The 16,882-nt window shown below is 39.2% G+C and overlaps 1 protein-coding gene across 9 annotated transcripts in view; it reads left to right on the top strand.

Annotated features, from left to right (window-relative positions):
* Positions 1 to 3,428: 3,428 nt before the first annotated feature.
* The window catches only part of Trpgamma (Transient receptor potential cation channel gamma), a 108,935-nt gene continuing 95,481 nt past the window's right edge, over positions 3,429 to 16,882 (top strand). For all 9 annotated transcript variants that reach the window (XM_046619673.2, XM_069135760.1, XM_069135759.1 and 6 more), the window contains exon 1: positions 3,429 to 3,933. The gene's annotated coding sequence lies outside the window, so the exon portion shown is untranslated. The remainder of the gene's footprint in view (positions 3,934 to 16,882) is intronic.

Here is a 16,882-nt window from a genome sequence, read left to right as displayed (position 1 = left end):
ACTTCTGATAGGAAATTTGTCGTTTGCGAATTACAGCCGTTTGAAATTGGCCAATACGGTAGCATCTGGTGAATCAGGACAGCTTCAGAGTATACGACAATCAAATGCCGATCTGCCAGCACTATTCTGATTGTGAGCCATCATGTGCTAGTCGTATTGGACAATTTCGAAAGGCTGTAATTCCTTTCAAGTTTATTGGAATGTTCATTCAAAGCTGCGACTTTATTGTCTGGTGAGTTTTTACTGTACGGCATTAGGATTAGCTAGAGCCCAGAGACTACGAAGATCAGAATAATGGGAAAAATGTTTGTCAAGCAAGGATTCCTTTTATCAAGGAATAATACAAGATAAAAAATCAAGTTCGAAATCGTAAGGGGTGAGGGTTGAACGTTGTTCAAAACAGCATAGAATGCCCCGTGTATAAAAATATATAAATATAATATACAGTAGTAAGTAACTTTGGGTATTTTATATGTGGTAAATTATTCAGCACAAAAAAATGTATCGTCAACTTGGAAACACGATTCGATCTTCAAAAATTCATTTTCTGATATACCTATAATTTCTGGCACATTTTGTACGTGTGTGTAACATGTGGACGAATGGTTCTCATAATCTTGCGTGAAACCTCAAGTAGGTACTCGGTGGAGATGTTTCAGGAAACTTTTGAAACTCTGACATGTCCGATGACAAAATGGCGAATGCTTGAACTCTGGAAGAATTATCATGTGTATTACGAACTCCGAAAGAGGGTATAAAAATTTCATTTCGGTTTAGATCAGTTATCCCTCAGTCCTCCGTCCACGTTTTTCATCGCAGCATTCGGAATAACAAAGCATCTCGTTGTCAGTCAATTTCCAAACAGCGTTAAACATGGAACCCGGTAACACCCTTACGATTTCCGATTGGCATAAATTAAACCAGCTCTTTTTGGCTTCGGTGAAATACGCTTTCATAAATTTCGACGCTATGGTAACTCCAGCAAATAACCGAAGCTTTTTTGTCAATCCAGCTATTTTCACTTCGTGATTTATGATCTTTCACAGGACCAGGTGTAATACTCTCGGTAATAAACGAACGCAGTTCGCGCCTCGGCAAACGTTCGCACTTGATTGGTCGTCCGCGATGTTCATGCGTAAGTGCTAATATTCTACATCGCGGTTGTATACTTTATGTTGCTCACTTCGTGTGCGTTATGTACCCACAGAGGAGCTAACTGCGGTTATTATTCCAGCATTTCCTACCTTTTAGTATATCGTGAGAATAACATACAGACAACGTTATGGGTTTAACAAGGCTGCTAAATTTACTACCACGTTAAAAAATGTGAGTATTCTCAGGCGAAAATGAGACGAAGCAAATAAAAACATACGAAATGTAAAACGAAATATTTTACTGCGTGAACATAACCGAGGTCAGTTTAATAAAAGAAAAAAATTAAGCTTTACCTCATTGAGCAAAAATAATGAACGTCGTGGAAAAATACAGTCAATTTTTTTTTTCATCAGTAAGGGTGTGGAAGTGGATAGGTCGACTTCAATTAGTTCATTGTTTGGCTAGTCTGTCGTGCAGGTAGCGGTCGACTAAAGGAAATTGCGGGCAGAAATCCGTCATATACCAACTACGCAGCTAGCTAATTTCTTTTTCCATTTATTAAAAAAAAAAAGATCCTGATACATTTTATTTGATTGAATATTGTTAGTAATATTAAACAGTTATCCAATGTAACATAGGTTTCGGGGACAGGATCTTCGAAACGGGAGATCATATAAAAATTCATTCGATTACGAGATAAATGCACACAATGTGCAAAGTAAAATAATAAAACATTGGGAGTAATCGTCCAATAATGGCATTGGCTCAAAATTTGCAAAAAAGGCAAAACTTTAGGGGACATTTTTGCAAGTGAATCAAACGGGACCATCACGAGGAGAAATAATGTAAGCGCGTAAAATTCATAAAAGTTGATGATTTGTACAAATTATAATTTTTTCCGTATTTTTTTCTGATTATGACTCGAGACGAAATAAAATATCCTCCGAGCTTTTCGAACACCGCTTTTTATTTTCGAATTGTATATTCATTTGAAAATCATGAATTAAAAATTTTCGAAAAGTTACAATTATACCAATCGTAATAAAAAGTAAGAAACAATTAGAAAAGCTCCATTCGATAAGCTGATTAAAAGGTGAAAGAAACGAAGTGAATGTAAATAGTTATTCGATTTTGCAATTTCATTTGGCTTTACAAATAATGCCTCGCATATCACATAAAGTGGAACGTATTATTATTAACGTGTCGTCGGTAATTTATTTTTTAATACCTTGAAAATAAAAGAAATCGTAATTGTTGATACGGTAGAATTTCTACTTGACTACTGGCTATTACAGTATGTCGACGCAATACAAAAAATACTAACAAACTGAATCAAAAATAATTCAAAATCATACCTTACTTAGGAACCAGTCACTTGTAGCACGACTCTGGTAGTGATCCTTGAAGGCTGGTATAGAACACATGCTCACAAAACCAATACAATCGTGAACGAAGATCGGTTATTGTATTATTTTATTGCAATATAACTGGTATTGACGATCCAGTTCCAATATAGTAGAACTGAATTATATGCACACACAGCAAGGGTCTGTTGAAATTGCCAAATATGGCGAAGGAAACATTTTCACGTTTCATAAAAATGTTATTTGATTCAACAAAAGAGTCGTCACAGCGACAATTTTTGTTATCAAGTGGAACCACATTCATTTGAATTAAAAAAAAAAAAAAAAAAAAAAAAAACAACATTTATTGCGCCGTATTCGACCGCATTATTTAAATTTACTCACACAAAGTCCTAAAAACCTCTGCCTTCCTTTCACATGTAATATTAACATCTCTTTCCATGTCCGCGCTTGCCGTGTCCCCATGATCACGTCAAATTCTACTACGATTCAATATCAAACGATTAGGTGCATCGTAGTTCGGTAAAAATTCCGACATACTGTCAACAATCGATCAACGTACGAATAAAATTTGAAAAAATCAGCTTATCCTCCTTATTCTCGTATCACAAAGAATTTTGCCAAGAAACTCAGTTGTTTCAAATTTGAAAGAATTATCTTCTCTAAATGATAACGAGTGTCTAAATGCATGGATCATGCGTTTCGCCATCGGTTGATACGATTCAAGGATGTTAAAGCTCGCACATGTGAGCGGAAAACGTACGAAGTCACAACTGGATTATAGGGTGGAATGGAAAGCAGAAGAAAGACAAGAGCGTCGCAGAGTGAGAGAGAGAGAGAGAGAGAGAGAGGGCGGGAGAGGGTGGGAGAGACGGCGAGAGAGCGCGAAAGGGATGAGAGTGGAACGGAGAGGTTGGCTCTGGAAGATGAGCGGTAGGGAGTCGACGGAGAGCGTCGCGACGTCGTCCACTCAGTCACCGCCCAGGCCGCGCCGCGAGCGATACCCCGTTGAACCCGACGCACGAGCACGCGTTACACGAACCCAAAGTACCCCGGATGAAAGTTAACGTGTCGACCAAGCACCCGCCGACAGACGACGAATGAACAATCGGTAGATGAAAAACCGCGAGTGAAGCTCAGACAGGTGAGGGTCGTTTCTCGCCAGCAGGGTCGAACTTCGACGATAACCGAGTGACAACGGCCGCCGGAGAAGTTTCGAAAGGTAAACGGCCCGCTGCTCGGTGAAATTCATCTCGTCAATTAAGACGGGGTGTTAATATTTGCACGAGTTGACCGCGAAGTTTACGACACTGGTGCACCGCTGAAACACCAACGACTCGGACTTGATTCGGTGAAACAGAGCCAGGGTGGAGGGCAAACCTCCGCATCCTGACGACAGCAGCAGTCGCTTCCTCTGGAGGCGTTACGAAGACAGTCAAGATTCATCGCTGCGAGAAGATGTCGGAAAGTCAAGGTTAGTCGGAACAACGCGATTTGGCCGTTAATTGATCGTACGATGGATAGAAACCTGCGTCCGACGACGAGTCGATGCGTTTCGTTATTTTTTTGTCACCGCCTGCGTTCATTTTCATCCCACCATTCGTATTTTGATCAGGATTCAACTTCGGACACGGAGAAGCGTAAAGGATGTGCACGGAATTCGGAGGCTTTGTCAACTTGCGGGATTTTACTTCGCTGTTGACAAATGTTCTGCATATTGTACTTGTCGTATCGGGATGATCGGACGCAGGTCGCAAAAATGTATTTGGCGAACGATTTTCGGAATATACGTTTCTCAGAGATAGCTTGATCGTTGAGAGCGAATAACAACCGGTGATCTTGATGCTTAATTGAGGATTGTTTGGTCGCTGACAATTACAATCATTACAGCAATGAGAATTCGCATTTACGCGGCTCTGACATGCAAAAGTAACGATGCCGCAATTGACGGAAAGTGCCAAAATTCATTTCACCTTCGTCTGTTTCACTTCGGTGATTTGTACTTCAGGGAATGGCGGTGGAAGATGTAATTACATTTTGTCTGCGCGAATGATTTTTAGTCGCGTAGAAATTTTTACCAATATTTCTGTTGCAAACAAATATGGAGATGTTCGCAGTTATGTCTGATGGAATAGATTCGGAGTTTCCGACGGTTCGTGTAAAAACAGTTCAAACAATTGTAGTGAAAAAAGAAAAACGGATTTCGAATGAGTTTTTAAATAAGACGAGCCAAATCCAAACTATTCTTCGTAGTTTTTGACTGTAGTTGAACTATCGACTTGGAAGAGAGTCAAAGTCACTGATCACTTGTGCACAACTTTTTTTCCTCTCGTCATTGAAATTGGTATTGTGTCGTTGCAGAGTCTGGGTACTTATAACAATTGTAAGAGGAAAACAGCTCTCAAATACCACTTCTTTTTCATTTCTCATTGAATAAATCCGACTCTAGTATCTTTAAAATAGTTGTAGAGTTCGATAGTACGGAGCAAAAATGCTTCAATTTTTTACACGTACCGAAAAGCCAAATGTAACAAATTGGAGAATTTGTATCGAGCGTGAGGAAATTGTTCATAAATTATTAATGGGCGTAACCTGCATTTTCAATTTCTACCGAAAAGTTCTCACAACGTGCTATCAAGAGGATTCTTAGAAAGTGCAGCGCAGAAACAGCGTTAAGTTCATGGCGCTTATATCCTGTTAACTATGGGTAAGAATTGTTTCGAAACTCTTGTGTGAACCATTATCGAGAACTTTGTCACTCCACGATAGCTGTTGAATGACACTCTTTTATATCCCGATTTCAACATCTACGGTCGCCGCGCGAACTAGAATCAAGTTTATTTCACTGCGCCATTTTTTCAATCAAATTGGTCGGTCTATTTTTATGCGCAGTCGAAAGTTGCGAACTACCGCTGGTGTTAGTAGTGCTGACTTTATATTCACCAATTTTGAAACTTTCCAGGTGCCGGGTTCCCACCGTTGCTATTGACGAAGTTTAGCTGCAGGGCAGGTTAACATACACCGGAATATCCGCCCGTACGTGAAGTCTGTCCAAAGTGGTGCAACTCTAGTTTTGCTAGATTATTTTCTGGAACAATCGTATTTCTATCGTTATATATTTTAGAATAATTTTGCAATGAAAAAATAAGCTCGTTGATAAAATCCATCGGGGATGAATTCATGCGTTGCGGCATGGAAATATTTCGTGCATAATTATTTGATATCACCTCGAAATTCGCGTTTCAATTCGAAACTTCGATGCAAATTGTCACAGCTGCGTATACGAGTATAGTGCACAGGAGATTTTCATTGGCTCAAATTATTGTTTTCAGCCTCGAAACTAACGTTTATCGCATTTATGAACTATTCGAATTTGCAGAATTCCGAGCATTTTCTATTCGTTACGATAATTTCATAGGTTTTTCATTATAATTCGAAATCCTTGGTCACCCAAACTTCGTTCATATTTACGTTACAGAAGACTATAAATCCATTTGGTTTTTTATTCCTGAACACCTGACGCGATTAACTCCCACACTTTGCAGTCAGAAGCGAAGCGTCAAAAGCTAAATCTGAAATTTGAGGTAGCATAGAATTCAAAGCACTATCTTCTTCGCGTTATCGAAGCAGTCTTGCTAACTTCGATCACGTGTAAGATGCGCTGGGTAACGAAATAGGCCGATGCAGTTTGCCAATTATAAATTACGATAGGAAATACCATCTCATTTGCAATACTACAGACGCTTGCGGTGTCTGTTATCTGCGAGAAAATATTGATATGTAATATCGCGACCCGAGAACATGCTTGAGGGTCACACAGCTTCTGCCAATATCCCCAAAGTGTACTTCCATTCTCAAGTGACGTGGAGGGCATCGATACTCGCTTTATGTGAAAACTATTTCTTATTAAAATTTAAGTCGTATAGGTATAAGTTCCGAGAGACATGAGCTAGGAATGTAACATGTGAACCTCGGTTACTCTCGTTTTCAAAAAAGGAAGTAGCAATATTCCTGAATCCAGCTTCGTTACGTGTATCGATGTATCAAGTTATTCAACTGTGAATATAGTTAGTTTCGTACTTTCAAAACAGCAAACAATACAGTCTTTGACACATTTTGCATTTTTATTTCGTTTCAAACATTTCAAGTATCTATCGAATTATGTAAGAAAGTGACATTTAATTTTAGAATACCAGTATGAACTTAAACATCTTATCTTGATGTTTTGCGATTGAATTATGAATTCTCATATAGTTGGCAGGATGAGAAAATTTTCATTCGTACCAATTGGCTGAACAGCTTAAAGATGATTTTGGTAAATGTCGATAAAAAATCAGTCAAGATATTCTTAAAATTTAGGTAACAAGTTCGTGACGCACGAACATTATCACCGATGCGTTATTTTACTCAAACGATTAATAATGAATTGTTCACCTGATCAATTACCTACCTGCGTACATGAATTTCATAAAAAGTTAATCAACAGATCTCTTGAACTTGATTTTAAATTTGGTCTTGACGGATTCAGGAAGTTTTATCTAAACGGAATTAAATTGTTTGGGAGCATTGCTATTGATCGGAGAGCTCATCGGCACTACAAAGCTGTGAGAAGGTGGAGTGCTAAACAAAGCGACGGCAACTTGAGATATCAAAGGCAAACCTATGGCAACATACGTCGGTAAGGCGAATTTTACGTCTCTGTTGAAGGTATGTTGAGATTCAAGTCAACTTCAAGTTTACATAATACGCTTATTTTATATTTCTACTGCTATTTCTGGAAGATTTTCATAACTTTGCTCCGATATTGGAGTTATGGACCCAGGATAGGGTTGAAATAATTTAAAGAAAAATCCCGATCGCATGCGAATTACTTTCACAGTGCCGTCAGAGAATTTAAGATCGAAGCAAGGATTTTACCGTTTGTTCAGGGCTTGTCAATTCAGCAGATGATTGAGAGCATACAACATGCGACGGGAGTACAAATGTCGTTGACGTCGATATTTGAGATGTTAAGAGGTTTTGATATCGTAATTGTGATGAAACATGGTTCCTCGATGCCGGGACTTAATGCACCCCTAATAATTAATTAGCCAACGATTGAAAGAGGCGATAGGCCGGAGGAAATAGGCGTAATTTACGCTTTATTTCAAATGTGATGCTTTCAAGAGCTGCCCTGTGTTTGACGTGTAAATGCAAACCTACCGGGGTTGACGCGTATTTACGATTGTAAAGTCACCCCAGGGATCCTGGGTGATAAATTTCCACATTCTCTTATTTGATTAACTGTTTCGTAACTCACGATATGCCGATGCCAATTGACTCTCGAGTTCCGAATCCAGTCGTTTTCAGCCTTCAACGAACCTCGAAGCTTCTATAAAATTCATGCCTAGGCACTCAGAAATCTACTCATGAAAGTACATAAGCACCCGGAGAAGCCTTCGACCTCAAGTTCACTCGAGCTGGCGTGAGCTGGTGGAGCAAATTCGTGTGAACGGCGTTTATCGTCCGTCTTATTTGTACGACACGTGCCTTGCATATATCTTTTCTCTCAATCACGAACGAGAGTACTTGCCACAGACACACAGATATATTTTCATCATTATTTCGAAACAGAAACGATTGCCACCGAGGCGAGGTGTTATAAGAATTGACAGAAACACGACGGACGTTCGAGGTGATTATCTGACAAGACAAATCTGTCAAACCATGTTCGCGGACTGTTCAGCTGAACTGTGACCACAAGTAAGGGATGAGAATTTTCTCTGATTGCGAGCAGCAAGGAATCGCCGCGAAGTTTTACTCGCCAGGGAAAAGTAGCTGAGATTGTGCAAAGCCTACTTTTATTCGCCCCTCGACCTATATCAAGATAAAAAATCGCTGCGACTCGGTTCAGCAATTTATTTGAAGGAAAAACTATCTCGCAGAGGAAGTTGGAAATATTTATTCTCCCCTGTACCAGCGACCAGGCTGCAGTTTTCGATTCTCGATCGGGTGAGATCGATCAACTTTTCCTCAGGACCGAGAAAAGAAACGAGGAAAGATTAAAGAGTCATATCTGCAGCGTGAATGGAAATTATCGTTCAGTTAAATAAGATCGATAGTTTTACATCTCGACCTAATGTATATCAAAAGAGACAGATTGACATAAAAATGCGACAGCTTCCCAGCAGTTTCCTGAGTTTCCAAATTAACATATTGGCACGCGGATCAGCCCCTGAAAACAATAGCCATGATAATTCTGACCGATATGATTTCCACTTCTCCATATGAAAAAGTATTGTAATGAACTTATGAATAATCACTGAGTCGGGGAGTTGGTTTTGGTCTTTTTGAAAGCGTCAGTTATAGAAAAAAGACAATATTTTGGACTGCTCTGGATATTGATTACGCAGGCACAATCTTGGAAATGGCCAGAGCAAATTTCTAAAGATCACTGCAAGTTGAATATCAGATTGTGAGAAAATTCAAGTTTGTACTCCACAAAAAAATATGTCCATTGCTCCATTTGCGTGAAGGTAAAACTTTTTCAGCCAGAGCTATTTCGAGTAATGCTATTAGCAACTTGATAGGGCGTTAAAATATTTCAGTACAGTACAGTAACATTTTTTTTGGTAATTTTTCACTCCGTTACTGCCACCAATCACGTAACATGTTGCGGCCGTATGAATCTACGATACTAAAATTACAAACGCATTCGTTTCACTCTGTCATGTAATTCAACAATACATGTAATAAAAAAACGCAACATGCTAACGCGAAAAATATGGAAGTTCACAGGTTACAGTACATGTTGAATAATACAGGTTCAAAAGCAACAAAAGCTCGGTGCCCCCCTTCCCTCCTCACCTACATATTATTACCGTACCACCGACTCACCTCTTTACAAAAATGTTGCTTGATATTTGAACGCACCGTTATAATCTTTTAATGCTTCGGCTACACCAGGTGGATCTTGGGATTCGGGAATACCTGATGTAGTGTGCGAACGGGTCTGGGGGTCTCCTGACCCTTTACTGAATGTCCAGAGACCACCGGTAGGTTGCGGTACTGAAATAACGAGAGAAAACAGACCTTTATGTTAACAATGTACATCACTTTATTCAAGATTTAGTAATAACGAGAGAAAACAGGCTTTTATGTTCAGAAAATATAGCTTTTCATTCAAGAATTTGCAACAACGAGATCAAACAGGCTTTTATATACAACAATGATATGTAAATATCTATTAATGAAAGAATTAGTTAGTACTGGTCGCTGATGGTGCAGTTTTCACGCAGTAACAAAAGTACCGGGACTCGAAATTACAATACATCGTATTCACCAAGACACTGTCATTTTACTTGAGATTAGTCTGGGTAATCGCCGAAATAAGTAAGATTTTTTTAATAAAACCGATGATCTGAAGAAGATAGTTATTATGCGGAAGAATATTTACACACGCCAAAAAGATTCTTAAAGCGTTAACGATATGAACGACATTTCCCCTACAAATTAAATAGACAACCGAAGTGACATCTTACAGACATTAAGTACCCCAGACGTAAATTCAGTTGCATTTCTGCCGGCGAACTACGTTTGTATCATTAACCTCCCAGGAATCCTTCCGGTACAATGTACTATACACATGTAAAAAAAAATAAACAAACTTGCGATTCAGAATTATTTGTGGCAAAGTCCGGTGTATTAATACCACTATACAATTGTACAAACTTGACTCGCGCTTGTAGCTGAAACTCGGAGCTTATACGTTCGTGGGGCAAAGTTCGAGTACTTTGCGCTATTACTCTTAAGATCGGCTGACGCGCAACTGCCTGATCTTCGAAGTCCTAAAGTTTGTTATTTATTTTATTTATATTTTTTTTTTCAAGTGCACATGCGATAAAGGGCGTTCTTGGAATTTGGAGTTCAACGAGCCTTGTGATAAGTCAAGAGTGGGAGTGACCTTTGAGGATGGATTAGGAGAAGTGACCCTACTGAGAGCACTGACTGTAGTACAATGACAAACAAAATATTCGCAGTAACTATAATTAGCATTTAGATTTTGGTGTTTATGATTTTCGAGAAAAATGCTCAAACTGAGAGACGTCTCGTTCGATACAAAAGTTTATTCAAAAGTATTTTGTGAAACCAGCCGGCATTTGAATAAAGTAATGTTTGGCAAAGGATTCGAAATTGTCCAGTATTATTCATGTGTATCTTTACTACCCTCTTATCAAAGCAGCCAACTGCGTTACTTACAGCCGAGATGGTAGCTTTGGACCACCTAGGAATACTTGTGGGAGTCCCTCATTAATGGCGATATCAATGTTGCCGTTTTTTCAACATGGTCTACCGAATCATTGATTCGATTAGTAGCGGGTGGAGTCTATTGATCAATTAAGCTCCTCCTCTTCTGGGGATTCGCACCGAATCGCACTGTATAGATTACAGCGTTATTGAAATAACACCAGTTTGCCGTAAGAAACCGTCACTTCTACTTCTGGCATTAAAAAAGGTTTGATGAGAAACCGATATTTCGAACCGTGCCATTACTCGAGTAGATACTAGACAATTGCTATTGCTGAAATCACTTGGGAGATATTGAGGTTATAGACCCTCTTCTCAGGTAGATCCTTTCAAGTAGCCGTTATCTGAGTTATAACCCTCGTAAATTGACGTAACAATTGAGTAGTATTTTGCTGTCCTGCGAAAAGGTAGATACAGAAACATTTCATATCGATGATGATGATACGAAGATTCGCGCGATGTGTAAGGTCATCGTTACTAAATCTTTCCGATCAACAGTAATCTACTTACAGTATTTTCCTGTAGATCCACCATCGGCGTAGCACAAAAGCGGTGATCATCACTCTCCAAACTCTTTCAGGTACATCGCTGATGTCTTCCTTGGCAATTTCTGTCTCGTGCAGCCTAGATTGAACCGTGTTCCAAGCGTGCGCACACGCCTGAGAGTTTATGCAAAGAGCCTGAAACCTGAATCGTTGCTGGATTTGTGGATTGATCCGATCATTCAAGATTAATACTCCTCGTAGGCCGTGTTTAATCTCAATATTGCCATGTGAAGCTCGTGGCTTGAACTTGCAGCCAGTTTAACGAGGTAAACACACTTTGGGGATACAGGGAATAAGCAATGAGACCATATCATCTCGTCAGAGATCACCTACTACCAGTCCATTAAATTATACATGTACCTATTTGATCCTCGATTCGGGATCACATTCGCGTGTATGAGCGTAATGTCTCGGTCGATCACATTCGGCCACGTATTATCTTTTCAAATACGCCCGTGGGTTTAACCCTTGAACGGGTGGTGCGTTTTTTTTACACGAAGATGCAAATGAAACCTTTGCGCTTGCAGTAATTTCCGTAATTATACCATCGGAAGGTCTGTCACGATTTTCCGGCACGCGGCTTACCCAGTTTTTAACACAGTTGTTCCTTCCGGACGTAGAGCTTTTAATTTTGCGGAACTTGGTGCTTGACGTTAGGTGTTTCGTATGCGGGGGTGGAGAAGCTTTAGCGGCAGACAATGCGCGGTCGTTTTTTAGCTGGTTTTGTAAAGTGGATGCTTCGTCCTGGGGTGAATCAAATTACAGCATACTCGAGAGCTTTCATGTGTAGGGCCAAAGTGAAAAATTACTCACGCTAGCCAAGATGATGAGAATTTCAAATGGTAGTAGACTTACCTTGTCGTATTACTTCCGGTCGAACTTTCTTAAGTGTTACTGCAATATCTAATTCGATTTTCAAGGTGAAACAGTATATCTATTACATGTATAGCATTTCTAGAAGAGAATCGTTTATAAGTCACCAATTAGTGTTATCTTACCACTCAGTTCCAGGAGTGCTTTGACAGATTTTTATAAATCTTCATTCAGTCATTCACAGTTTACAGAAAAATACTTTCACCTTTTCTCTACGATGGTAAAAAGGTCGGTCGGCGTGCTCGGAATTCTTGATATTAAATATATTCGCCTGCCGTTTTCGATTTGACTCATTCTTAGTACAGAGTTTTATTCTTGGGGCCGGGAAAAAAGTGCCAAGTTGTGAAATCGGGAAACAGATGCGCTGCCGAAGGGTCTTCTATTGTGTTTATGATATACGGGGAGCACGAAAAACGTTTTTCTATTTGAAGCAAGAAATAAGGGCAGCTTCTTTCACCGTCTAACACTCACCTGCACCCGTAATCATATTCTCAACTTTCTCGATGGTCTGGCACCCGCAGTAATTTCATAATCGTCCAATATTTACAGCTCCTTCGTCGACTGATTATGGATCCAATCTCCGTTTGTGTCTGTCCTGTAGAACATTTGCAAAATGGAAGAAAAGAAACGTGTTGTGATTATTCAAGCGTCAAAAAGGGGCAGAACGAATCGAATACGATGATGCAACCTTTTTCAAGGCTTCACGAAGGACACTTACCCACTGTTCTTGGTCAAAATGATTCTATACTGATCCAATACTAGTCAACATATGTCAAACACTTGTTCCCAAATACACGATTCTTCAGTCCTTCATAATTTTAAGGGGCCGACAATAAGCATGATCCAAAGGAATTTTTCGATTCAGTCGAATCCAAAGGACCTGGCGTACGTAGAATAGAAAGGGTATGTTTCAACTTTACATTCCCGTGAGCATCTAACGTTTCTAAACTCGAACAGGCAGTAAATACTTTCCATTCTTCCGCGGAAGTTCATGGAAAGCCAATTTATTTCAATGTCTAAGCGACGTTTACGAGCTCTTATCCTGTTGTAATAAAGCGGGACTCGATCAACAGGGTAATATTTTCCAAGGCAATAGCACCGTACATTAAAGATCAGGAATATACTGGAAACCAATTTCGTCGGTTCAAAGATGAGTGGAGGATTACCCTGGAATACCTACTATTTCCAATTTTGCTCGCTGAGTCAAACAACCTTTTGGCAGCCTCGACGACATCTAACTCGATCACCGCGGCCAGAGATGCGTCGTGGTAAAAGATCCGTTTAATGTCAAAGTGGTGGCGAGAGATAGCGGATGGTGGCTGGGTTGCAGGACATAGGGTGCGAGAAAAGGATTGATGGTCGAAGGGATGTGCAAAGTGACAGAGCTTCGGGTGCCGCAGGAGCTGGAACCCCGTCGCCTAATAGTAAAAGAATATGACACCCACCGAATAACAGACACTCGAAGAAAGGACAGGAGAAGGCTCGTAGATGAAGCCCGAGGGAATTTCTTATCCCGAATTCCGGAAGCTTGCACATTCCACGTGTATAGGAATTTTCATGGCAATTAATTTCACAGAGACGTCCCATTTGCGCTCGATTATTTTTACGCTGAACTTTTGTCACTTGATCCATTTCGTTGATCAGCGGATGGTACCGACGCGTTTTTGTAGTTTTATTGAACCATCTCAATTAGGGAAGCCCAATTTTTTGATTATTCATAATTGAATCACTTCAGCTACTTTAATTATTTCAACTGTCAGAGTGAATCAATGACTTCCGGTATTATAGAATCGCTCTCGTCTTCATATAAATGTGTGGAAAGATTTTGGGGATGCCGTTTTTATTTACAATTCAAGATATTAATTGAACCTAGTGATACCGACATTGCTCATTCTTTGTTCAATTTCATTTGGTGGGTAACACAGGACACACTCCCTATGATAAACACTCGGGAAATTTTTTTTCGTGATTTATTTGAAATTGTTAACGATATTTAATAATTATCACTTGTGATCCGAAATGAATTCTTTCTATGGCAATAATTACTTTCCACCCTGCTTTACTATCACCAAGTCCAATCAGTTATATTCGCGCTGAATTTTTCACACGGCACACCGAGAGACTCTAATACCGAGTCAAGGCTTAATGATGAGTAGCACGATTATAACAGCGACATGTGACTTTATCATCATTATTTGAAAGAAAAAAAAAAGCGGTTAAACCAGTGCCAAGATTACTCCTGATGTACCGCGATACGTGTCAATGTTTCAGGCAGAATTTTCATCACATGGTTTTGAGTGTAAATCGAATCACGTTGATCAAAATGCATTTTCTTGCTCGACTGATAAACAGGGTGTAAGAATGATGTTCAACATTTCTGTTCCCCTTATCGCGGAAATAGCTCCATGTATCTTCCGGGATGAAAACATACCGCGTCACACTCGTGATGTATTGACGTACGTACGTGCCTGCGTTATGTCTGTCGTGTGAAATTTGGCATGCGGTTGCAATACGCAAGCAAATACGATTTTCGTTGACGGGGATATCGGTCCTTTAAGAAAATTGCGAGGCGTGCGAAAAGCGCGGCAATTTCGGCGAAAGGAAATTCGATAAACTCGTATTCTTGCCGACCTCGTTGTCAGTCTTTATCGATCGTTTGGACGCATCGAGAGCTCGGTAATTCGATTTGAATTTGGCGAGAAAACCGCTGTAGCTGTTGCGATCGCGGACCCTGAATGGGACAGTGAATTGCGTTTCAGCCGAAGGCCCTGAGTTGTTTCGGCGTAGACCCTTCCTTTTCTGAAAACATACAAAGAAAACACTCGCTTTATGTACGGTTCAGTTATACAAGGTAAAAAATGGCGAAAAGAATTACGTAGAATAGTTGTCATGATCGATGACATCATTTGAATTGCTTTGTAAATAGACTTGAATGCTTTGTGATGCACGCTTGGAAGCAGCATGTCAACTGGAATTAAGGGGGAAAGTTTCAGCTTTGATTCTTAATAGTGTTTTGAAGTAGCATGGATAAAAAAGAAATGAAAAAGAAACCTACAGAGGGATGAATAAAAAAGTTTTGTCTTTTCAAGAAGCAAAGTCGAAACAAGATTTATTAAATACTTTAATTTTTACAAAGTTCGCGAGGGCTTCATAGCAGTTTTTTTTTTCAATTGGAAATAATACAGATTTTCAAAGTTTCGTACATCCTTCAATTTACCTGATTCATAAAATTTCTAGTTCGAAATTCGGAACCGTAGGAATTCAAAACGATACGTGGAATATTTTATCCGAATATTAGATTTACAATCAAAATTTCATCTCATTTGTGGTAAAGTTCTGTTTTTTTTTTCTAATATGCAAATGGCACTTTTTCATCGTGCCAAAATGATTAAAATGATAAAAATAAGTGAATAAACGAAATTCACCGCCTGTTGCAAAATTTTTAAGGTTCAGTTCCATGAAATGTGGTTTTCATATTGTGGCTGAAAGAATAAGCAATCAGATGTAGGAATTTCATTGACTTCTAAAAATATTTCAACAACGTTTTTTAAATTGCTGTAAGGAATCGCTGAAGTAATAAAGACTGTAAGCTTCAGCTGTGAATAAATTCATTCCTATCCTTGTGAAACTGGAATTTTAAACTTTCATGCTGCGGTACTTGCATTGTGAAATTTTTATACACTGAGATTTTGTATGATGAATTTTTTTTCACGATTTGATCAGTTCCGATCCTCCGATTATGGTCTCAAGAATGGTTTAGCAAAAATGACACCGCTGTTGCGCTGTTGGGTTCAAAAAAAAAAATTTTTCTTTTTTCTTTTAACCTCAAGTTTTACTCGTCGGTGAGACGCGAATACCGCAAAGCTTTAGAACGTCGAATAAACCGTTATAGAAGGAAAAGAAAAGGGCAGCTATAACGAAGGAGTAAAATTGAGTTAAAAGTTTGCAGTATAGCCGTGATCGATTGTGTATCTGGGTACCTTACATATATACGGTGGGCAGGAGAAATAAAACTTTATACTTAAGTGCCACCCCACCGCATTTACGTAATTCATCACAACTCACGTTTTATTACTTCAAAGAATTTAGTCGAAAAACATTTTGTCATAAAAGCGTAAACTCCGTTCGGTTTTATACTACGTGGGTGATGGAAGAATGTAACGCCGGATGTTACGCTTTTTATCGCTTTTGATAACGCAAGTTAACTGGCACGCCAAAGTTTTTCTCGACTTTTCTCGGATCAGGGTCTCGATCTCATTAACTACTACTCGGAGTATCCTCTTATAATTTTTTTAATTTATCTCCCTTGTCGAAACATGATTGGGTGATTGTCAAGTACGAAACAGGCTGGCTTATGTAAAATTTGCCCGAGTTTGTACCATACGTATGTTTTGGAGATTGAATTGAATATGCTAATCATCATTAACGACGAACGTATTCTTATTGCCGACAAATGAATACTTTTCTTCTAAGCACTGTACATTTTTGCTTACATTTTGGGAATGAGTTTACGATATTACGTATTTCATTGCAAGCGAAGTAATTTTTCGGAAACTTTGATCGAAACTTTTGCATTCGCATTATTTGTTACTCGACGATTAGTCTTCCAATGCTCGACGGGTACACGTGAAGAAAATTAATTCTAAATTTTACATCTCCTGTGGTAAATATATGGGCAAAATTTTTTTCGTGTTCAATCTAAAGCATTATGGCAAGATT

The sequence above is a fragment of the Neodiprion pinetum genome, chromosome 4, assembly GCF_021155775.2.
Source record: "Neodiprion pinetum isolate iyNeoPine1 chromosome 4, iyNeoPine1.2, whole genome shotgun sequence".
NCBI classification, from domain to species: Eukaryota; Metazoa; Arthropoda; class Insecta; order Hymenoptera; family Diprionidae; genus Neodiprion; species Neodiprion pinetum.
This window is presented reverse-complemented; position numbering and strand designations above follow the sequence as displayed.